This window comes from Pinus tabuliformis, chromosome 8, assembly GCF_031772625.1.
Source record: "Pinus tabuliformis cultivar Carrire ecotype Pingquan chromosome 8, CPIR1, whole genome shotgun sequence".
Lineage (NCBI taxonomy): Eukaryota > Viridiplantae > Streptophyta > Pinopsida > Pinales > Pinaceae > Pinus > Pinus tabuliformis.
The window spans coordinates 436,502,983-436,527,472 of record NC_142294.1 but is presented as its reverse complement, the minus strand read 5'-3'; the positions used below and the strand labels follow the sequence as shown (position 1 = coordinate 436,527,472).

At 35.4% G+C, this 24,490-nt stretch overlaps 1 long non-coding RNA gene across 1 annotated transcript; it reads right to left on the bottom strand.

The window, feature by feature from the left end:
- Positions 1-20,784: 20,784 nt before the first annotated feature.
- LOC149235926 (uncharacterized) lies at positions 20,785-21,580 on the bottom strand. The gene is made up of 3 exons (XR_016268361.1): positions 21,421-21,580; positions 21,262-21,332; positions 20,785-21,138 (listed from the first exon to the last, which is right to left on the bottom strand). It is a non-coding gene; the product is annotated as an uncharacterized LOC149235926 (long non-coding RNA).
- Between the last annotated feature and the right edge of the window lie 2,910 nt (positions 21,581-24,490).

Below are 24,490 nucleotides of genomic sequence, written 5' to 3'. Positions count from 1 at the left end.
TCTACAACCCCCTACTTCTTTTCTTTCAAGGACCACTTTTCATTAATTTTCAGACTGGATCCAAGAACATCAAATCATAAAGTACATGTGAATCAACCAATCTCCTTATACAATCAAACCGATGAGCCACCCAAACTTCTAAGAATTATGTAAATAGAAAATCAACACCAGTAACCTAAACCCAAAACACAACAGCAAATAGAAAATAGGCAGCCAACAAATATTTCAAAACAGGTCCACAACTTCACCAAAATAAGCCTGCGGATACCCGCACTTCCCCTTCAGCTTCGCTGCGTATACCTGCACTTCGTCTTCTTCTGTACTACGTACCCCGCACTTTGCCTTCAGCTGCGCCCTCTTCTGAACTGCGTACCCCACACTATGCCTTCAGATGCGCTACGTATACCCGCACTGAGCCTTCTTCTGTACTGCGTACCCCTGTACTCACGTTGTAGATTGCCTGCGAACCTCTGATTAGGGCCAAATTAACAGTCCTCCAATGTACCACATACGGTCAAATCCACAGATCTGATCATGCGCCCGAGAGATCACGACTTAGCAATAGATTCGCCTTTAAATTTTACCTTGATTTAGATCTAGCTTTTTAAAACTGATAGCCCAAAATTCAGATCTTAAGATATTCAACTCTCAAAAAGGATATCTCAGCCAAGAGATATCCTTCCCTATTTATAGTCAAGTCCTTATTCACACCATGGGACAAAACCATCAATCACCAATACAAGGGATCCAAACCGAGGCTAAAATAGATCCTATACCACGGGCCAAAACCATAGGATTATGAACGACAAGCTAAATACCACGGGCCAAACATAAGAAACCCCACGTGAGCGCACTTCTCTGCCTTGAACTTAGTGAACTGGGGGACTGCACTTTCTGAACGGGTAACCAGCGAGTATGACCGCACTTCATGAATGACGAACCTGCGGGTCCGCACCTTTTGAACCATTCACCTGCGAACCTCGTAATTTTCATCATTTTGAGAGCCTGAACAGAGATTTGCCACTTTGAGTGAGTTTCCATCAAGTACAACACCTGTACCATAGAGCCAAACCAGAATCATAATGCCAACAACACTTTGACATTTGGTTTGAAATTGAATTCATGGATGACATGCCCTCTATTGCAGTGTAACCTCTACCTTATTCATATAGACAATGCCTCGACAATACACGAAAGCTAATTATGTTCCTAGATAGAAAGCAAAGGAGAATATTCCAAAAATAAACTTGAAGCAATTAAGGATGACATGTTAATTGATATATGCAGAGAGTCACTAAGTGAACGATTTGAGTTAATGGTAAAATATTGTATATTATTTGCTATCATTGTTGAAATCAAATATTTAGAAATATAACATTATTTAGTGAATTTAGTAAAGTGAAGATGTTTTCTCATAGAGATTTGAATTTATTTTGTATATGATTAATTTTAGTAGATCAATTTTTAATTGTTTGTTTAATATAACATCAATAGATATAACCATTCACACCTATGCACATATAACCATTTTGCGGAGGCTTTCATTGTGTAGAGGTGGTTATATGTGCGATGGTTCTTACTCTGCACCTTTGCACAATGAAAACTCCATGCAATTAAAAATTACATTTGAATCAACTAAACATATAGATGATTACTTGTTGTGTCATATTATATATCAAAGCTCTCTTTGAACCGCCCACATTTGTAAAATTTTGAAGGTATAAACCTTCTCTTCAATGGTTTCTACAATTATGGTTCTCATTTTGCAGCACAAGCTTATGATCACAAAAACAATGTATATTCTCCAAATGCACTTTGACATTTGGTTTCACATTGAATTTGTGGATGGCATGCTTTGCTGCAATGTAACCTCTACTACTTATTCATATATACAACTACTAGAAAGCTAATTATGTTACTCATGAGAAGGTGGAGGAGAATATTCCAAAAATAATCTTGAAGCAATTAAGGATGGCATACTAATTAATATATGCACAGATTTACTAAGTGAAATATTTGAGTTAATTTTAAAAGATTGTATAATATTTTCTATCATTGTTGAAATTAAAGATTTAGTAATATAACATTATTTAGTGAATTAACAAAAATTATAAATAAAATGTGAGATTGGAAAATAAATAAATAAAGTGAATGTGAGGATTTTAATGGAGGCCACCTAAAGTCCGTCAACCCAACCATATTTGTGGTAAACAATTGTTAAGATGATGAAAAACTATAAATAAAACCAACGAAACCACTGTATGAATTATAGTATATGTTAGTAACTTTCACAAAGATATGATTAAATTATTATACTACAATATTACAATGATAATTTATTTATTTTTTATTTTTATTTTTTTAAGTTAAAGTTAAATTTTATTTGGTCATAGTTAATGTTTTGTTGTGGGGAGTGACGAATTTTATTTTTTTAATTTGGTCATAAAGTTAAAGTTAAATTTCATTTGGTCATAGTTAATGTTTTAACATGGAGAGGAAGCTTTTCTCCACAATGAAACATTATACTTTCACATCTCCATCTCCTTATTCACATTTGGATGAATTTTTCAGGAATTTCAAATATTTTTTGCATGAAAGATATAGAAAAGATAAACACAAAACAATATAAAAATGGACATCCTACTAATTATCCTTTATTAACTTTAAGGGTTTTTTTACATCTAAAAGTTATTGTTGTTGAAATTGCAAAGTGAGAAAACAATTTTGTAATGTTTAAAATATATATATATATGTTATTTTATATATTTATAATTTTTTATTATAATAATTTTAAAATTGTTTTTAAAATTTGATAAAATTTAATATTAAATAAATTTGATATGGTCATAAAGTTAAAGTTAAATTTGATTTGATCATAGTCAATGTTTCCTTGTGCACAACTTTCACTTTGATTTTGCATGCAAATTGTCCAAAAGATAAAGACAAAATATTATAAAAATGGACATCCTTGCAGACTTTTTTTTTTAATTAGTTTTAGTTTTTATACATAAAAGCTTTGAAGTTGTTGTTGTTAAAAGTGCAAAGTGGGGAAACAATTTTGTAATGTTTAAAAAAAAAAAATTAAATATAAAATAATTCTTTTTAACATGTTATTTTATATGTTTATAATTTTATCTTATAATAATTTATTAGTTTTTAGAAATTGATAAAATTTATTATTAATAAAATTTGATTTGGTCATACTCAATGTTTCATTTTGTGGAGCGTTCATTGTGTGGAGGAAGCTTCTTATGCACAATGAAACTCTTCCCCACATGCATTCATTAAATGATATGAATAACACAGACTCAACCCGGTGGATGCTAAGATTGTATTTAGTTTTGGATTTCTTTTGGTATAGTTTGTCCAATTCATCATTCTCTATCACAGTCACATGTTTCTTTGTAATCTTGTGTAAATACATGATCTGTATCAATTCAATAAACTTCTCCAAATGTTTTTATGTAATTATTTCTAACTACATGATCCTTATCAATTACTTTGTTCCAATGTTTTTCTATTATATGTAAAAAGATGATCAATATTATTTCAATTAAGTTGTCAAAATTTTGGCTATTGCGCAACATTATTCTCCCAATCGTCATAAGAATTTCTCTCCATCATCATAAGAATTGCAACTATTCAATGTTTTCGAACTTTAGGTTGGAATTTGACTATATAGTTTTTGGTTAGATTATTATTATTATTATTATAAACTAGGTTTTGATTGTATAAATAAATATTATCTTACAAAGAATTTTTGAACATTTAAATTGTGGAAAAATTACAAATCAAATTTGTTATTCTCACAAATTCTTATAAATTTTAAAAATAAACACCAAAAAACATTCAAAACTTAGAACAATTAGATAAGGCTTCCATAAATAACATTGAGCATGCTTTCATAATAATATTAATTTTTGATGAATAAAGCTAAAGAAAGACGCTGCTGTGCGCGCCTTGCTCTGCCTTTGCTAGGTTATCCAGCCGCGTGTTTGCCTTAGCCTTCGGCCCTCTGCCATGGCCCCTTCGGACGCTACACCGGAGGTGGCTGATGCTCAACAAGCTTTCTCAGACCTGGTTAAATCTTTGCCTCCGCAGCGCCCTCGTCCAACTGTTTCCAAGTTCGTCAAAAAGTTGGATGTGTTACAGGAAGTTAATCTACCTCTAGCCCTTCCCCGCATGGTTGCCCTTTCTCTAGTAGAAAAAGGACTCATTGGTCAACTCACGGGCCTCTGACCATCTCCAAAGACTATGCAAAGATGATTTGAAAGAAACTGGACCGATAAAATTCAAGGAAAAATATCCATTAGATTTTATGGGAAGGGGTACTTTACCTTTCATTTTGAATCCAGAGAATACAAGGACTTAATCTTTAGGAATGGGCCCTATTTCATGGATTCCAAAGATCTATATCTCAATAAATGGACCCCAGATTTTGACCCTGAACTGGATGTCCCCAGTGTTGTTCCGATTTGGGTACGACTCCCTCACCTCCCTCTTCATTGCTGGGGAGATGAATCAGTTCGAGCAATCGGAAACGCAGTTGGAAAATTCATTGATCGCAGCGAGCCAAAAGATAATATGCAAGCCTGTGCACATATTTTTGTTGAAGTGGACCTAGGAAAAGGCCTTCCTAAAGCCATCAAACTCAAAGTGGACGACTAGAGCCATATTCAGCAGCTGGATTACGAGCAGATCCCATTCAAGTGTAAGGTATGTCATGAATATGGCCATTTTGCCAATTGTTGTACTAAACTCGTTGATGTTGAGAATGGTTCACAAGATGAACAATGGGAAACAGTTAAGAAAAAGAAGTTGGCCCCCATGGCCAAAGCTCCCCCTGAAGCAGGCCCTCCAGCCTCCAATGCAGCTCGCCCTTCCTCTTCCTCCCCTTCCTTATCTGCCCTCCCCCCTCTCTCTCATCTCCCGCCCCCATCTTCATCCAATCCCTTCTCTGTTCTATCCCCTCCCAAAATCCCTCCCCCAGACTCCTCCCCCCTCCTTTGATCCAAATAGATGCCACTGAATCCTCTCTTCCTCTGGTTATCTCCTCTCAGACTTCCCTTGATCCTCCTCTTATTAGGCTAACCAGGAGTTCCTCCAAAGATCATGGAGCTACCAGTGATTCTTATAAAAAACCTAGGCTGGGTAGGAAATCTGCTAAGCAACATAGAGATGAGAATGCTCAGAAAGATATAGCAATGGGCATCCAGAACCCTATAGAATCTTATATTCTAGGGAAATATGATAAAGAGACAGTCCACAAGGACCAAGGGGGGCGAGCACCTCCCCGTACCCCACATACTCAATGATGAAGTTTTCGTCTTGGAATAGTAGGGGATTAGGGAATCCCTCCAAAGTTGCAGCCCTAAGAGATCTTATACATTGCGAGAAACCAGAAATTTTTATGTTACAGGAAACAAAACAGGGCCAACAAGAAATGATTGGAATTATTGAACAGTAGAGGCAATATAATGGCAACATTAGTGAATCAAGAGGAGCCTCTGGAGGAATCACAACTCTCTGGAACCACAGCACATGGAATTACATATCGGAAACTGTTAATCAGCATTGGATCAAAACTGTATTAGAAAACAAAGCAGACAATCAAATCATAGTCATCTATAATGTCTACGCCCCTAATCACTACAGAGACAAGGAGCGTTGTTGGGATGATCTCAAAGCCAGCATAGATGCAGAAGGAAATTATAACATCATTTTTGGGGGAGACTTTAACCTTATTCTCCATTCCAATGAGAAATGAGGGGGTAGTTTCTCCCATGATCCCTACATGACTCACTTAGAAAACATTATGCAAGATCATGATCTCATCGATGTAGCTCCAAAAAATCGAAGATATACTTGGAGCAATCGTAGGTTGGGCAAAGGCAACATTATGCAAAGGCTTGACAGAATCTTAATCAACGTTATGTTTTTCTCCTCCTTCTCTGTGGGGTATGCCACCATCCTTCCCTTCTCAGCCTCTGACCATTATCCTATAACTCTTACTCTGGAAACCCATTGTTCTCTCGGACCCATTCCTTTTAAGTACAGTTCCCTGTGGAACTGCATTCCAGCAGTCAAAGAAATCGTTCAAAACACTTGGTGCCAGCATGTTGAAGGGTCCCCTGGTTTCATTTGGGAAACCAAGCTAAGAAAAACCAAGCAGGCTTTAAAGGAATGGGCAAAAATTTGCTATAAGGAGCCCGAGAAGATCAAAAAGGAGATCAAGAGCAAACTAGACTACATTCATAGAATAATAGAAGAGCATGGCCTCTCCGAGGAGAGCAAAGAACAAGAAAGCGATCTTTATTTATAGTTGTGTTGCGCAAACAGAGAAGAGGAACTTAAATGGAGGATAAAGTCGAGGCAACTTTGGCTGCAAGGAGGAGATAAGAATTCAACCTTCTTTCATAAGCAGACCACCACTCGAAAAATAAGGAATAATGTAAACTCTATTTTGGATGCTAATGGAAATCGATAGAGCACACAAGATGCCATACGAAAGGTAGCCACAGATCACTACAGAGCTCTCCTAATCGAAACAAAATAAGAAGAGGACTATTCAGATCTGCTACAATACCTTCCTAGCGGGATCAGCAAGGAAATGAATGACAGTTTGAACAAGGAGATCGATGAGGAAGAAATAAGAAGAACGATTTGGACCCTCCATCCTGACAAAGCTCTAGGCCCAGATGGCTTCCCCATCTGCTTCTATCGAGCTTATTGGGGAATTATTAAAAAAGATTTAACCAAAATGCTCAAATGGGTCCAATGCAAGGGTAAAATTGGAGGCTTCGCCAATGCCACTCACCTTGCTCTCATTCCCAAAGAAAATCGACCCTCATCCTTTGCTCGATTTCGGCCCATCTCCCTTTGTAACTCATCTTACAAAATCCTGACCAAAATCCTTGCTTCCTGCCTCAAATCCCTCCTCCCTTCACTCATTTCTGAAAACCAAGGGGGTTTCTTGGCCAATAGACAAATCTCTGATTCTATCCTCCTCGTCCAAGAAGCTATTCATTCGAGTCAATCTAGAAATGAGAAAGGGTTTATTCTTAAACTTGATTTGGCTAATGCATTTGACAGAGTCAGGCACTCTTTCCTCCTGGTTGTTCTAAAGAAGATGGGGTTTGATGTGGTCTTTTTAAACCTCATCAAAGCTTGCATTTCTGGGCCCTGGATCTCCCCTCTTGTCAATGGCAGACCTGGAAATGCTTTCCAATCAACTCGAGGTCTAAGACAAGGGTGCCCTCTCTCACCTTATCTTTTTATTTTGATGGATGAATCCTTTAGCAAAGCTTTGGATTTCAATCGGAGGGTTGGCCTCATCACAGACATTAAATTTGGGAATGGGGTCAAGAATATAAATCACTCACAATTTGTTGATGACACTTTGCTAATTGGAGGAGCTTCCACCATAATAGCTCGGCGCTTCAAAGTTCTTTTAGATAAATATATGCAATACTCTGGAGGAATGGTCAACTAGCTGAAAAGCTGCATTTATGGATGGAATGCTACAGCTCAAGTCCTTCACAATATTGCCAATACCTTTGGAGTTTCTTGCAATTATGATTGGACACACTTCACTTATTTGGGCATGCCAGTGAGTGCAGGTCCATTAAAGGCAGAAGTTTGGGATACCGTAATTGACAAGATGAAAAGAAAAGTGCAGCAATGGGGTTCCATTTGGCTCAATCTAGCTGGCCGCATCATCCTTTTAAAATCAGGTATTTCCTCTCTGCCCTTATACCAATTCACTCTCCTCCAAGCTCCAGCCTCTTTTCATCATAAAATGGAAGTCATCCTCCGCCAATTCCTTTGGCAAGGAGGGAAAAATGACAAAAAGAAGTTCAATTTGGTTAATTGGAAGTAGGTCATTCAGTCCCAAGACTGAGGAGGTCTTGGAATCAGATCTCCCAAATTCCTCAATCTAGCATTCGGAGGCAAGATTGCTTGGAGATTTATCACCGGCCTTTCTGCCTGGTGGAAAAGGGTGTTGGAAGCTAAATATTTAAACTTCCCAAGGCAGCATCTTCTCGACCATGACATTCCTAACAGAGACTTCTCCAAAATTTGGAGACTGTGCAAAAAAGCAATTCCCTTCATGGCTCAGAATACTTCTAAAGTCCCCAAGGGAGGTGCTAATATTAAAATTGGATCTGATAAAATTATGGGCCAACAACCTATAAACAGTAATGATGAGTCAATCCAATTCTCTCTTTTTTCGACAACATAAGCATCCAACACTTGGATCAGATTTCCCAATGGGATCCACAATCCCAATTATGGTTAGGGTGGTCCTTTCCAGCCATCCCCAATGATCTCATGGCAAGCTTCTTTTTTCTCCAAACTCATATTCATAGCATAGCTCCTATAAAAAAGAATGAATTAGATGACTTTCGCTGGGATCCATTTGGATCTAATTATACTATCCAAGCCGCCCATCAGTACATCTGCAACAGTAACCATCCCACACCCATCTGGACTCACTGGAAAACTGTCTGGAAATCTGAGGCCCTTCCTAAAATTAAATTTTTCCTTTGGACTCTTCTTAAAGGGAAAATCCTTACTGCAGAAAAATTGCAAAAGCGAGGCATTAGTGGCCCTTCACACTGCCCCAATTGTCAAGCTGCTAAAGAATCCATTCAGCATCTCTTCTTTGCTTGTTCCTTTGCTACCACATGCTGGAGAAATTTATCCTATGCTGACCATATTCTTTGGAATACTCAGAACAACATAGGAGAAGTTTTGCATCAATGGAAAATGAATGATCCTTAGCAGCATAAGAAGAATAACATAGTTAAAAGGGTCTGGGATACCCTTCCTTATACTATGTTATGGAACATCTGGCTGGCTAGAAATCGCAAATTTTTCAAAGACAAGGAATCGACCACAAGAAAACTCTGCAATAAGGCAAGGAGCCTCGCTCTAGAAGCCATCTCTGCCAAAAATCAAAGAAATATTGATATCATTGATCTCAGCGTTGAAGAGCGGAACTTCATTAGTTACTTGCTGGATAAAAATAACAGTAACCAGAATGGCAACATCACCAGCAACAGGCACAACAATGTAAGCCATAATTGGAAAATAAGATTAAAGTTGGAAGATTTTTCAACATAGCTCAAAAATTGCAACAACTATTATCTCGTTTTGTATGGTGCTTCAAAATCAAATCCCGGAATTGCAGGAGCAGGAGGGGTCATTTTCAACGCCAATGGGGAACGCATAATCACTTATGAATGGGGACTTGGGCCCATCTCCAACAATAGGGCCGAAGCCTTGGCTCTATATCAGGGACTCGTCCAGCTCAGTAAAATTGGCATAAGTACAACTTTGATATTCGGTGATTCGGCTGTAGTCATCAGCCTAATGGCTCATAACAAAAAATCTCCCAATGTTTTTCTCCAATAGACCATTAGCCGATGTCAAATTATGGGCCAATCAATGACAGAGTTGCATTTCATCCACGTCCTTCGCACCCTCAACAAGGAAGTCGACTTCCATGCCAACAGAGCTTGTACCAGACCGTTGGGTAGCCTCCTTTGCAACGCAGTGGAAACCCAGCACCATTTACCATGACAAAAAATTATTTTTGTTTCAATCAGACTTGCAGTAATTCTGAGAATTCTGACATCTGTGATTGGTCAAAGATCCATCAGATCCACTTATCTGCCAAAATCTGCCTTGAGATCCGGCAGCACCTAGAATATCTCACAAATCCGCATGCAATCATTCGATTAGTCGTCTTATTTCCTTTCGCCCATCCCTTCCTGCCTCGACCTTCCCTCACCCATGATCTCCCTCGCTTCTTCTCTGCTTCTCCCTCCATTCCCTTGTCGGGCCCTCTGCGCTCTTCCCTCTTCTTATACCCCCCTTCTCCCATCTAATACCGCATCCTATTATCTTCCCTCTCTATCACCCTGAGTCCTCGTTCTGAGTTCTCCTACTTGCAGTTACCCTCTCTTCTAACATGCGCTAAAGACTCTGAGCTGCCCCCCGAATTTTTGGCTTCACTTCCTTGCATCGTGTTTTTTCTTGTTCCCACAGCGTGCTTCCAAGTGCAGCATCTTTTGTCAGCTCCCTGGTATTTTCAGCGCTCCAAGTATCATCTTCCATCTGCAGCAATGGCAAGGAGTGAGGATTGTCTCCACTGCGCCGACCTTCAGGCCGAGCTGGAGCAAATTCGTGCCCACCAGAAGATCCTGGATGCCAAGATAGACAACCACAACCGTCTCATCAATGAAAAATATGAGGCTGACCTTAACTTGTTCCTCCACAGAATTTCTTCGCTGCAAGAGCAGTTCAATCAGCTCTCCAACAAATGTAGTCACGCAGAGGAATCCATTGAAATTCTGAAATATATGATGGAAAATAGAAATGCAGTTCACACAAGCTCGTCAAGCATCAAGCAAACCGACGTTGATAACAAGCCTGAAGAATCTACAGCTCGGCAAATCAGCCACATCAACATAGATTGATCATGCTTTGTAAATGTTGCTTTCTATTGTTCCAGTTTGTTAGGATCTACTCTTGTCTAGTTTTTTTCAAAAGTCCAAAAGGCAGGAACAAAGAGGAATTTTGTCCATCTTGTAACACTTCCTCTCTTTGCTTTTCCTGGCATAACATTTTGTACCACAGGAGTTCAGCCTCCTTTTTTTTCTGAAATATAATACAGCATCCGATTATGTCAAAATATATATATATATATATATATATATATATATATTAGAAATTGATAAAATTTATTATTAAATACATTTGATTGGGTCATAAAATCAAATTAATTTGATTTATATTTATGATTTTTAGGTTTTTAGTTAAAGTTCTCATTGTCTTCCTCTGCACAATGACAGTTTTCATTGTAATCTCCTCATAATAAGAACTCGACACAATGAAACCAACTGTTAAAATTATGGTTCTCAATTTGCACTACAAGCTTGTGATTTAACCTCTACCTTATTCATATATACAATGCCTCAACAATACTGGAATGCTAATTATGTTCCTTGTTAGAAGAAAAAAGAGAATATTTCAAAAATAAATTCGAAGCAATTAAAAATGACATGTTAATTAATATAGTAGAGAATCACTAAATAAACTATGTGAATTAATGATAGAAGATTATATATTATTTACTATAATTATTGAAATTAAAAATTTAATAATATACCATTATTTAATGAATTTAAAAAAATAAAGATGCTTTTTAAATTTATTTGATATATGATTATTTTTAATAAATCAATTTTTAATTATTTATTTAATATAATGTGAAATAGATATAACTATTCTTACTCTAGCACATATAACCATTTTGCTAAAGCTGGAAAAAGAATATCAATTATGATTATCGAATTCACATAGCCATGTAATGTGATTATTATATTCACATAGCCATGTATTGCACCATATTTGTTGATGGCAATGGTTTTTAAATAACCATGATTTTCCCTGATTGGCATTATTTTCTTTAATTTAATCTTTTTATGAAATAGTTTTACGAAGAGATCTCTTAATTAGCTTGAGTTGCGAATCTATCTGGACAACAGTAAATTATGTATTTTGTAATGTATGGTGAACTAAAGCTAGAATCGAACTTTTGAATACCTAGTGAAGGGGATTAATCAACTTTTGTGCTTTTGTTTGTCCTTTCGTATTTATTTTAATGAAATTAATTTTAGTTAATTAATTATTTGAGTAATTATGACTTAAAATTTAAGATATTTGTTGTAAAGAAAACTGAATGGTATTAAATAAAATTTAAGTTTTATTTTATCTCATTCAAAGTTTTTGAAAACAATAGAGAAAAACTAACTTCAAATATTTACATAAAGTTTAAATTTTGAATTTGAAAATTTGAAATTAAATTAGATTAGATTGCACGTACATTATTTACATCATAAAGTAGTATTGCTAGCAATTGCTCTAAAAGGTGCAAAGAGAGGTCGATAGGTTTGTTAAATTGGAAAAGTTGTAAGAGAAATGTATTTGTAGACATGTATGTTATATGTTTTTGCATTTTGAATTTGGGAATTATAGTGTATCATGTTGGGGCATATCACACATTGCAAATATAAGGATAACTACCTATTAAAAACATATTGAGCATTAAAAAATGAGATTCATTGCATCATATTTCATTATAATATAAATCCATAGCATCATAGATGATTATGCAATAATATTTTGAAATTAACATTTAGCAAGAAGCTTCAATTAATCCACAAGAAGAATGCAAGGGGCTTTTTCAACATGTCATTCTAGTGTTTGGTTCTATCTAGAATTTTGCCTTAGAACTTGTGTTTGACGACAATATAAGAATTCGTTTTTGAGTTTGATATAATATAAATATTTTGGACTTGTGCTTGAGAGGCTCCATGATCTTAATGGAAAAGCTGATGTTGATTGATTGCAAATCAAACTATGATTTACATATAAATATAAACAACTTAATAACTCAAATACAAGTTTAACAACATAAAATGAGATATACAAAGCAGACATGGATAATAACTACAAATAGAGCTACAAATTGATATGTAGGCTATGTAAATTTTGAAGGAGTGGGCATACATATTTTGGAATTATTGAACAAGAGTCTTGTCAAAATATACGTTATTGTAGCATCAAATGTCGATAAAAATAGAGTAAGATAATCAAATTTCGAGGTTTTTTAGCATGAATAGATAAACAAGTAAACATTCAACTTATAAACATATAAACACAAGAGGGAAAAAATGAATTGAAGTTCCTATGACAGACCCTTGCACACACCCTACTTCCCCAAAGAAAGCACTAAAAGGGTAAAAGGGCACTTCTAGCTATAATTACCATATACAAGAAGAATTATACTTGTGATAGTGAATTAGTAGTCAAGAGAGATGCCTTAAGTGGTCTAAAGGGTTTTATTATACACATCAAATCCATCATGGAAACACAATTTAATTTCATAGGATATCCCACATAACCATATGTTCAATGGCCATTTCCCCTTACATTATCTTGAATTTAATTCCGATGTTTCTAAAATAGCTTGGTATGGGAAGTGATAAGAAAATGTTTTAATCCAATTATTTTGTTATTTCTTTCAGTGGATACAAGGTCATGGAAAGGGTTATGGGGCACCTTTGGGCTTGTCAAGTGAGGCTTTAATGACAATGTTGATTATAATGATGATGCTTATAGTTGGCTTATCAATTTGACTCTTCTTATAAGAACTCTTTAGTCTGAGAATGATGTTTTACTGGTTGTACAATTATGAATACCTCCCTAGTTAAGAGGGAGTGTTGGAAATGTAACTAGTTTCGGTCTTCATAATTGTTATTGTACTCATTTCAATATGTATCTTATGTAACAAACAAAAGAAGAAAGAAAATGCTATTATTTTAAAGCTTGGATTTCATGCTCTTTATTGATGGTCTTCTAGGTAAAAGCATGGTCTTCATGCTTCTAGGGTTTGTTAGGTCATAGAATATATTGTCATGAGTCAAGAGAGTCAACATCATGATTATAATACCCTTCCAGGAAAGATGTACCTTGTAAAATAATTTCTTCTTAGTCTAGAAGGTCGTGGAAACCTCCTAAGTACAAGTCGGCCCTGGCAGCTTCAAGTTGGCCTAAAGGGGGGAATTCGACCCCTTAGAAAGGCTATAAATATAGGCAACTTCAGCCTCATTTGACACACCCACTCACACAAGTTTGATCTCTCAAGAAAAAGTTCAATTTGAATTTGGAAGAAGCAAGAAAGGAAGGGCGAAGGTCTAGAACGCAAGAAGAATCCAAGAAGAAAAAGGAAAGTTTGTTTTTGGGCTCTATCTCTCTCAGACATGCGAAATATAGGGTTTCTACAGCGTCTAGGAAGGTTGAAATTATAGGAGATCAAGTTGTAGGATGGAGTTGTTAGAAGAGTGAATACCCTGATTTGACTTCGTCGACCTTGGAAAGTATTGTCTTGCTCAAAGGAGGATCTCTTGAAGAATTGTCTTAGGGTTTTTGCAATAGCTATAGGGTCAAAGTTACGGATGGTAGTTGAAGGGTCGAAGTTGGGGATCAAAGTTGCAGTTAGAAGTTAGCTGATACAGGATCGAGCCTTGTTTATCTGATCCTATTGGAAGGGTTTCTTAAAGGGAAGACTTGGTACTTGGAGGAAGGACTTGGTCTAGGGTTTGGGACTTGATTGTCTCATTTCAAGCAAATTCTATAAAAAGAGAAGAGATTTTCGGGTTTTCCCCTTGGAGGTGTTTTTCCCTAGCTTGGAGCCTAAGCTTTGTGTTCATTGTCTTTACTATTCTCCTCTTGATATTTGTTTGATGAAAAGATCTAATAAATAAAACACAAGATAAATAAAGGTCACAAGCAAATATTAAGGTTAAGGAAACTTTGAATCAATAGCTGCCATATCACATTTTCCAACAATTTGCTCATATCACTAGGTTCATGGATCAATTGAGTAGGGATCACCATGACAATTAGAATGATTTCATTTCTTTCATGAAAAACCTTCAAAGCAATCAGTGGTAGATGTTACATAGGTGGCCTAGTTTGCAAAGAAATCATGGGCACAATCAAGACAAATTCGATTGGGTTGAAGACAAGATGACACATGTGGAAAAACATGTGCATTGTAAATTCATGCCTCCAACATCATTAGGCTCTAGACCGGAGAATCCTACTCATGTGAATTCCACTAATCAATAATGGTCTTGGGATTTTGATAGTATTTTGATTCTACAAGTCTTATGGTTGTAAACTCTTTTCTATTTATAGTTAGCCAATTTTTTACAACAATATGTAATACTTTTTGGAAATTATTACTGGCCAAAAAATCTAATAAAAATGAAGCCAATAAACTTTTAAAAATCACCAAAACACTAATGTAAAACTCCACTAAAAAAACTTAAATTCACAAAAATAAATATAATATTATCCCTTATTAATGATTCATATATCATGATTAACATATAAATTATTAATCATATGCAGAGTGGTAAAAAAAAACTTAAATTCACAAAAATAAATATAATATTATCCTTTATTAATGATTCATATATAAATTATTAATCACCTGCAGAGTGGTTGATCTAGAATTTCAATTTGCAGAAATGACGACTTCAGTGGATCATTAAATTTAACTTGGGTGTACTTGTGTGGGTCTAAAAGTGGAGTAACCTGACGCAGAAAATTCAGAATCAATAACTATAATTAAATTAACAACGATTGTCGTTGCATTAACAGTTTCGATTTTATGATTAATAATTAAAATATTAATTTTTTAATTATAGATATAACATTAAAATATTATATATATGAATAGTTCGTTTATAGCATAATATTATATATATGAATTGTTAATTTATAACATAATTATATTGTTTCGAAAGGTAAATAATTAATATTATATTTATTAATAATTTAGATTATTTGTTGTGTGTTATATAAATTATTTCTAAATTATTATTATATATATTATCTAAAGTGTTATGATGAAAATATTATTGTATTGATGTAGTTTGGGGCGATACATGATTAGGTTTGCGTTTAACATGGAGTTGACAAGTATTCTTTTAAAAAAAAATTGTTAAGTTTGGTAGGACTATTCCATTTTCTATTAAACAAAAGCAAGTTTACACCATAAAGATTGACCAGGTGGCCTCAACTTGCCCCGAAGAGAAACTAAGTCTGTTGGTCATCTCTCTGCATTTTAAGCCATCCAAAAACAGTAAAGGCTTAATCTCTCTAGCGAGACAAATATTCTTTTAAAATTAAATAATAATAATAATAAAATAATATTGGTTGGAACAAAACAAAGAATAAATGTATAAATATACAAAATACAATTAGTCTTAACACAATCACTCTTCGCACTCACTCACTCCATTAGCAATTAGTACTAGGTTCACTAAATTCACTCGCATTTGTAAAATGGAAGTTCATTGGATTCGTTAAACCATTCATAAGGTGAAAATTCGCTTTACCGAAGTAAAATTGAATACTATTTTCATTTGATGGATCAAAGTATCAACTTTAATCAAAATTAGTTTAGTGGTATTGAAACCTATTTGTAATGTTGATAGTCTGTAGGGATAAAGTTTTATGAGCTAATATTAAGGCGGACCATTATGATCGATTCAGAGATGAGGTTTGCATTTGAATTTGCATTTTATTTTCATAAATTTCACATTTACACGGTCATGGTGAGAGCCATCATGAGTATATTATCAACAAAATACATTATTTTGAAATTAGAAGAATTTGTAATTAAAATTACAATTATTTGCAAGTGTAGACTTTTAGAATTTGAATTCATATCAAACGTTGGAAGAACTGTGGAATGAGTGTGAAACGGCCCAATATTAAAGAAAGATGTTTCATACTTATTCTACAATTCTTCCAGAAACAACATTCAATAATAAGTACAATTATTTTTTCTATCACATATTTAAAATTAAAAGTTATATTAACCTATTTAAATAATAGATTAAATAATATATTTAAATTTAAATTTGGTAATCTCCAAATCATACAAAACAAGATTAACTAAATTTAAATTCAAATGGACAATATTATTATAATGATTTTTAGTAATTCTTATTACTCGCCAAGAAATACACTCAATACACTTTTGCACTTAAAATCTAGATTAAATATCTATGAAGACTTTAAAAAGTGAGATTTTTTTTTAGATTCATCGAGTTTAATAATAATCCCAATCAGAAATTGGCTCCTATGATGACAATCTAATAAACTTGGTTTTCATCAACACACTTTGGTTATTAAACCAAAAATTTGATATGCTTATACAAGTATTTATATTTGCTACTCAACTCTTTAACATATGCTTCATTTTTTTATTTTCATCATTTACCCCATTTATCTTTCCCACAACTATTGGCATCTGTAATAAGAACAAGCTTGATTGCCCTAATGTCAAATCAACACAAATAAATAAAATCATTGCTATAATTTAAAATCAACAATAAGAACCCAATTGTCCTAATTTATAATTAACACAAACAAATGATGTCATTGCTATAACCAACCACCACATTATAGAGGGAAAACTCAACCGCCTAGGGCATTAAATCAAATCTCAAGTGAAGGCCAATAAGTTGATGGCTAATTTTTTTCAAATGAATGGAAATTATATGCAAAAAATAATTAAATGACAATGTACTTTAAGTAATAGTAGAAATTACTTTTTCATAACACTTACCATTTCATTAGAATAATCTATTATAAATAGACCATTTCATCTATTAATTAGATTATGCTATTTAAAAATACAATCTAAGCAATTAAAAATGACAACATAACTATCCTAAACAACTAAAATAATTAAAATAGATCTTAACTATTTAAATTTACTGATCATAACATTTATAAGAATTCATAATAAAAATTACATGAACTTTCATGAGATTAAATTTCAGGTTGTTAATGAATCTTAAAGTATTAGTATTTTAATTTGCTTATTATTTAAATATTTTGATATTATTACGGTGAATTCTAACCATTCTTATTACTCCCCCAAAAAGTAGACATAATACTCTAGCATTTAAAATCTAGATTAAATGTCAAGTCCCACTAGCACAACCTGTTGAGGATGGGCCTCATTAGAAATTGTTACTCTGCCAAGAAATAACCTTGATAGATTTTTGCATTAGTGTGATTTTTTTTAGATTCATCAAGATTAATAATAATCCCAATATTTTGCATTTAAAATCTATATTAAATGTCTACAGAGATTAAAAAATGAGTGAATTTTTTTTAGATTCACCGAGATTAATAAGAATCCCAATCTGAAATCGGCCTCTAAAATTACAATCTAATAAATTTGGCTTCCAACAACGCACTTATATAAGAGAGACTTGATATGCTTCTACAAGTATTTATATTTACTACTCTGTTCTTCAACATAGAATTCAAGTTTTTATTCTCATCATTTATCTAATTTATCTCGACCACAACTATTGTCATCTACAATAAGCACAAGTTAGATTGGGCTAATTTCAAATCAACGCAAATAGATGATACCACTATTATAATTTAAGATCAACAATAAGAATTAGATTTCCTAATTTCTATTCAACACAAACAAATGATATCATTACTATAACCAACCATCACACTATATAGGAAAACTCAACCCCTAGCCATTAAATTAAACCCTAAGTCAAGACTAATAATCTACTAGCTAAAAATTTTCAAATAAAAAGTAATATATAAAAAAAAAAAAAAGTAATTACATTTAAGAGTAAAAAAAAAGACATTTTAATTAATAGTAAAAATTATTTTTTCATAATATTTGCTATTTCATCTAAATCATCTATTATAAATAAATCATTTCATCTATTAATTTGATTACCTTATTTAAAAATACAATTTAAACCATTAAAAATAAAAATATAACTATATATAAATAATTAAATTAATCTTATCTATAATAATAATATTTTTAAAAATTCAGAACAAGAATTATTTATTTAAAAATAATGAAAAAAATAGAGGTTGACAATATCAGAGTGTATCTTATTATCTGTCTTAATATGAACATATAGTGTAAACAATGGATGTTTGAGCGCCCTTTGCACGCAATGTTTTTTTGGTATGGATTAGATGTTTACGTTTGACACTCGAGGACAATATTTCTGAAGGTACTTTTTTATTTCGAAGATTGTTATATTTTATTTTGATAGGGACATAATGTAGATATATTATGAATATTTAATATATGTAATTGGTTTTCTATTTTTAATAGGTAATTTGTTTATTTTATTTTTTAAGAAAAGAAAAATAGTAAATAATGTGACTTATTAAATTTTTAATATTTAATTTGTATAATATTTAAATATTTAAGTTGAAAGGTATTTTATGTTGAGGTTTAAGACACTGTTCATATTTGTTGTTTTTGAGAACAGAGTGAGTTTTTTTGTTTTTTTTAAGTGTGTGAATATATGTGGTAAACGATGTGATTAATTCGCTCTTTCACAAAATTAAATTGCAATTCCTTATTAATGATACATTTTTGCATTTAAAATCTGTATTAAATATTTAGAAAGATTAAAAAATGTGAGAATAGATTAAATATCTACAAAGATTAAACTGTGATGACCTCGTAAATGTAATTATTTAAAAGTTTACTACAGTAAAAAACTGAATGACATTGAGAATTTATTTTCTTTTAAAGAGTAATCTGTTGATTGGAATTATGCATTAAAGTAATGTTTGAAGAATTACTCAAAAGAGCATTGAGCTTCCCAAAAAGGGAAAACAGTTAATGGAACTGAAAATAACCACCTTCCTTAACTGGAAAGATTTCCAGGAAAAAGGAAAAATGGGTGAATAGTTTCTCTCTGTGTTGTAGAGACAGACAGAGAAGAAAACAGGAAAGAAAGAACCTTGTTTGGGACTAAGTCTGGTAAGGACCAGATAGTCAAGCACACAGTGCTGGCTTACTGAGGATAGTGATCCGGTAAGCAGAAGCTTGGGGGGAGACTCAGGTCTTGAGAGACTGATCTCACGGTTGGGAGGATATCAAGCTTTACACAGAGATTTAGATAGGAGACTGCTTCCAGACTCACTGTGTCAGTGAAGACCAGGTAAGTAACGGACCCTTAAGTCTCCATGATTATCTGTGTAAATTGTAAATGTATCTGTTACTGTCAGTTAGATTGTAGCTACAGTTAGTAGGCAGGATGTAAGCAATAGCTATACAGAACGAAAGATAGTACGAGAAAGAGTAACTGACAGTTATAAATTACTTAGATGTAAGTGAAACACAGTGGGGCTATGGTCAGCTGTGCAAGCTTAGATAGCAAAACTATAAACCAAATTACAAAATGATTACAGTTATCTGTATAAACAAGAGGTATATGTATTTCTGCATGAGAGAAAATATATGTACAGAGTATTATAGAGTTCAAAAGACAGAGCATGAAGTCGATAACATTTGAAGACTGTTGAATGGGAACTGTAGAAAGACCAAGACAGAATAATAAGAACCATGGCATATCCAATAACGCAGCCAATAGAAACATTTGACAAACCCTGTTTTGTATCCAAAAGAATGGTCCAAGTTAAAGAATCATCTGAGACGGATAACGGGTTATCCACATCCTGACCACATCCTGGTCAATATAAATCGTGGTCCAATGAGCACGAACAGTCTTAAACCTCTATGATTCAACTTAGACGAATGCCTTTTCTTTATAACCAATTAAATAATAACGACAAACAGGTATTAAGTAAGATAATGGACGAATAATAGCGAACCCTGAAAACCCTGAATGGGTTAAGCTAAAACAGATGAGGGTTTCGGCGAGCCCGCAACAACCCTTAAACATGATACGAATCTAAAGACTGTGTAGAGAATAGAGATATAATGCGCACAGTATCATAAACATGAGACAAGAATCATGTCATAACATCGACAGCCATTCCTGTAAATAATGTAAAAGTAAAGCATAGGCATTGAAATATAACAAAGCAATAACGGAGCTCGATAGTATTGAGACAGCCGTATTGACGGTTAGAAAACAATAAAAACGAGGATTCTGAAACATAAGTTATGGCCATTAAATAAGTTATAGCCCCGTAGGGTTTCCAGTCTCAAGAAGCATTAACATGTCGCCCATACATCTACAGGGGTTAGATGCAGGTGCGACTGTTCTGCCAACAGTATGCATGAGCCAACAACGAACATATGTATAAACCCTTGAAGGATGCATTTCCAAAGTACATGCGGGTGTGGTCCGAGCAAACAAGATTTTAAACAAGAACAGACATACGCATTCGATTAACCATCAAATCCTATGTATTACAAAAGGGCAACGTTTCAACCCGTATCATAAGAAAGCCATGGCGTAATAACTGTGGTAAATATATACATATGTATGAAAAACCATAGGCCGCGAATCAATCAAGTTCACAGTTTGGTAAACCAGATTTCCCAATATTTAAATTCACGGCCGTAGCCACCAGTATGTTCACAAAATTATACATCAGTCTAAATAAGACCAGGCAAAACCTATAGCTACGGAAGTCAGGGTAGAAACCCAAATCATTACAAGCGAAATGGTGCCGACAATATCTCAAGACCATGTAACCGGATCGAGACCAGGGTTTTGATATAACCTGCGGCCAACCAGATGTTATCAGGTTGGGGTCTCATCCTAAAAACCAGAGTAAACCCTCTGGCAATCCGAGAGAGATAAGGATGCATCAACTGAAACAAAACCCGGATGACTAGTTAAATACCTGTGTAGCTCGGCGGTCCTCATTTGGAGGGGCTCTTCCAGATCCACAGAAGTGGGAGATGCCGTTTACACCTGGCAAGCAAAAGAGAAAACGTTAAACAAATTTCATAAACCTGTAAACACCGAATCGAAATAAATCATTAAGTTGGTGTGCATTTACCTGGCTAGGTCAGGACTGAGAATCCATGTGGAGAAACCCTTCTGTAATGAAGTAAGAACCCGAAGTTGCGGCGGCCTCGGAGCGGAATGGCAGAATAAACCTTTGCGGTGGAGAGCAGAGAGAGCTGGAGATCGCCGAGCAGAGGAAGAATTACGAATAAACCGGAGGAAAACGTGTATATACCTTACCTGCCGGTGGAGGAGACGTGGCACGGTGTTGGCCCTTGATCTCAGACAGCAAATGTACACCGTTGATGGAGGCGATGCTACCAAGGAGGAAGGCGCGGGAAAGTCCAGGTTCAGTGACCATACCACTGTCACGTGATCCGGACAACAGAACTTAATGTTGCTGCCATATGTCCAACGTTGGAGGTGCCAGCTAATAAAGTCAAAACAGCTTTGAATTGCTCGAAGGGTAAAGTATGCCATCGTAGCAATGTTAACATTAGACCATCGGTGCATGGATTATTACATAGGTTAATAAAACTACCTGTCACCATAATTATATCGCCTTAGGTTAGGTTGGGTACTCGATGGTGGCAGCTAACTAAGGATTGCATACATTACATAAAGTGCAGATGCATATCTACGTAGGTACTATTGAAATCTATATATGAAAAAAAAAAATTATGTGTATAGATATAAGCTTATGGGTATGTGACAAATTGGTATCAAAGCCCAGATTATTCATACTGTGGCCTCTGGGATGTGAATAAATATCAAAAGATGAGAAGATCATAATGACATTAACAATCTTTTGGAAAAAACAAAATGTGCAGGTAGCTCACAATATTATATGTTTCATGACCAGACCAGGCTAGTCAAGAAGAGGGAAAAGAGCAACAAAGGTATCACAAGTGATAGTTAGCATGCAGGGGTCTGGCGGTGCACAGCACAGGCCTGCAGCCAATTTGGGGCCTGCAGCAAATTTTGGAGACAATGCGGAGTTATGGGTGCAGCTGGGTGAGGAGACCCGCAGCACGAATCTGGCCATACTTGAAACCGTTCAAGAACTGAAAAATGAAATGGCTCGGCTCCGGGCAGATAATGCACGATTGACAATGGAGCAGGAGAGGATATTAAAAAGTCTGTCTGACAAACAGAACCCGCCACTAGCTAACCCCAGCGCAGAACAGCAGAGAATAACAGAGGAAGAACGCTATCACGCAGAATCTGAAATCCCTGAAGAAGAAGAGGATCAATCTGCTAATGCCTCAGAACAGCAGACCTCAAAGCGTCAAAAGGTGGAATTGCAAGGGGAATTTCGAAAGATTAAACCCCCACACTATGATGGGGAACAAGAGGAAGCAGCTGAAGCATGGCTAATCAACATGAATAAATACTTTCAGCTATATGAATATGACCATAACTTGAAGGCACGATTGGCCATCTTCCAGTTACAAGGGAAGGCGACACTGTGGTGGGAGGAGGTAAAAATTGTTAAAGGAGTAACTGAACGAACCATAACCTGGGAAAAATTCCAGAAATATTTCAAGGAGAGATACTTGACGGAACGGTTTTATGATGAGAAGGCAAAGGAATTCCATGATCTGCGATTGGGACAGCAGACCATGGATGAGTTCATCAATCGTTTCACATCTTTGCTTCGCTATGTACCCTACCTTAAAGAAGAAAAAGCCAAGGTGCAGCGGTTTGTTAGCAGCTTACCCATGTATATGAGGGAAATGATTGAATTTGACAATCCTAAATCAATGGATGAAGCGATTCGCAAAGCCAGAATCTGCTATCAGCAGAGTAAGCAGAAAGGGGACAGTACCAACAGAAAATGGAATGAGAAAAAGAACAGCAAAGCTGTTGGAAATAATAAAGGAAGTCGAAGCAGTGGAATCAAAGGTAGCAACAAGAACCAAAACAATAGAGCAGCACCAAGGAGTGCATTCAGGGCCAAGTCCATCGGTGAAACCAGAATGAGTGAACCACCCGCCAAGATGGATACTGAGGGATCAAACAGACCTCCAGTGCAGTGTTGGGGCTGTGGTGGACCGCACTATGTCAAGAATTGTCCGCAAAGGAAGGGAACTGACCAGATATCCCAGATTCATGAGGCATCAACCGTGGGTGATGTGGGACGGAGTATGCCAAGAATTAACGCAGCTTTGGACGACCGCCAGGCAGAATATCAGCCCACCATGGTAGAGTTTGAAGGTAAAATTCTTAACCTCTCCATCTCTGATCTAATTGATCCTGGAGCTACTTTAAGTTATATTAGTCCCAAGATAGTTGAACAGTGTAAATTGCAGCCTGAAAAATTCAGGAATCCTTGGCTGGTACAGTTAGCTACAGGGACCAAAAGACGAGTAATGGCAAAGGTCAAAAGTTGTCCTATAGTGATAGCAGGACAGCCAGTAGTGGCAGACCTGAACGTGCTTCCCCTCGGGTCCTATGATGTCCTAATTGGGATGGACTGGCTAGAAAAGCATTGGGCTTTAGTGAACTGCAAAACAAAGGTTATTCGGTATAGGGATGAAGCTGGAATAGAACAAGATATGCAGGGAATTAAACGACCTGTGCAGATCCGACCAATCACTGCATCTCAGCTGGCAAAATGCATCCGTAATAGATGCCAAGTGTATGCTATTCAGGTGGGATATGCAGAAACTAAGAATAAGGAAAACCCACTGGAACACCTCCCGGTGATAAAAGAGTTCGCAGATGTATTTCCAGAGGAAATTCCTGGATTACCTCCTAAGAGGGACATAGACTTCACCATTGAGTTAATACCAGGAGCTGCTCCAGTTTCGTGGACACCTTATAGGATGAGTGTACCAGAGTTGACTGAATTGAAAATGCAACTGCAAGAATTGCTGGATAAGAATTATATCCGCCCCAGTGTATCTCCATGGGGAGCTCCAGTGTTATTCGTCCGAAAGAAGGATGGCACTCTCAGAATGTGTATTGATTACCGGCAACTAAACAAGCTCACAATTAAAAATAAATACCCTCTACCGCGGATCGATGAGCTTTTTGATCAAGTCAAGGGAGCGAAAGTATTTTCTAAAATCGATCTGCGATCTGGATACCATCAGATCAGAATTAAAGATGAAGATATC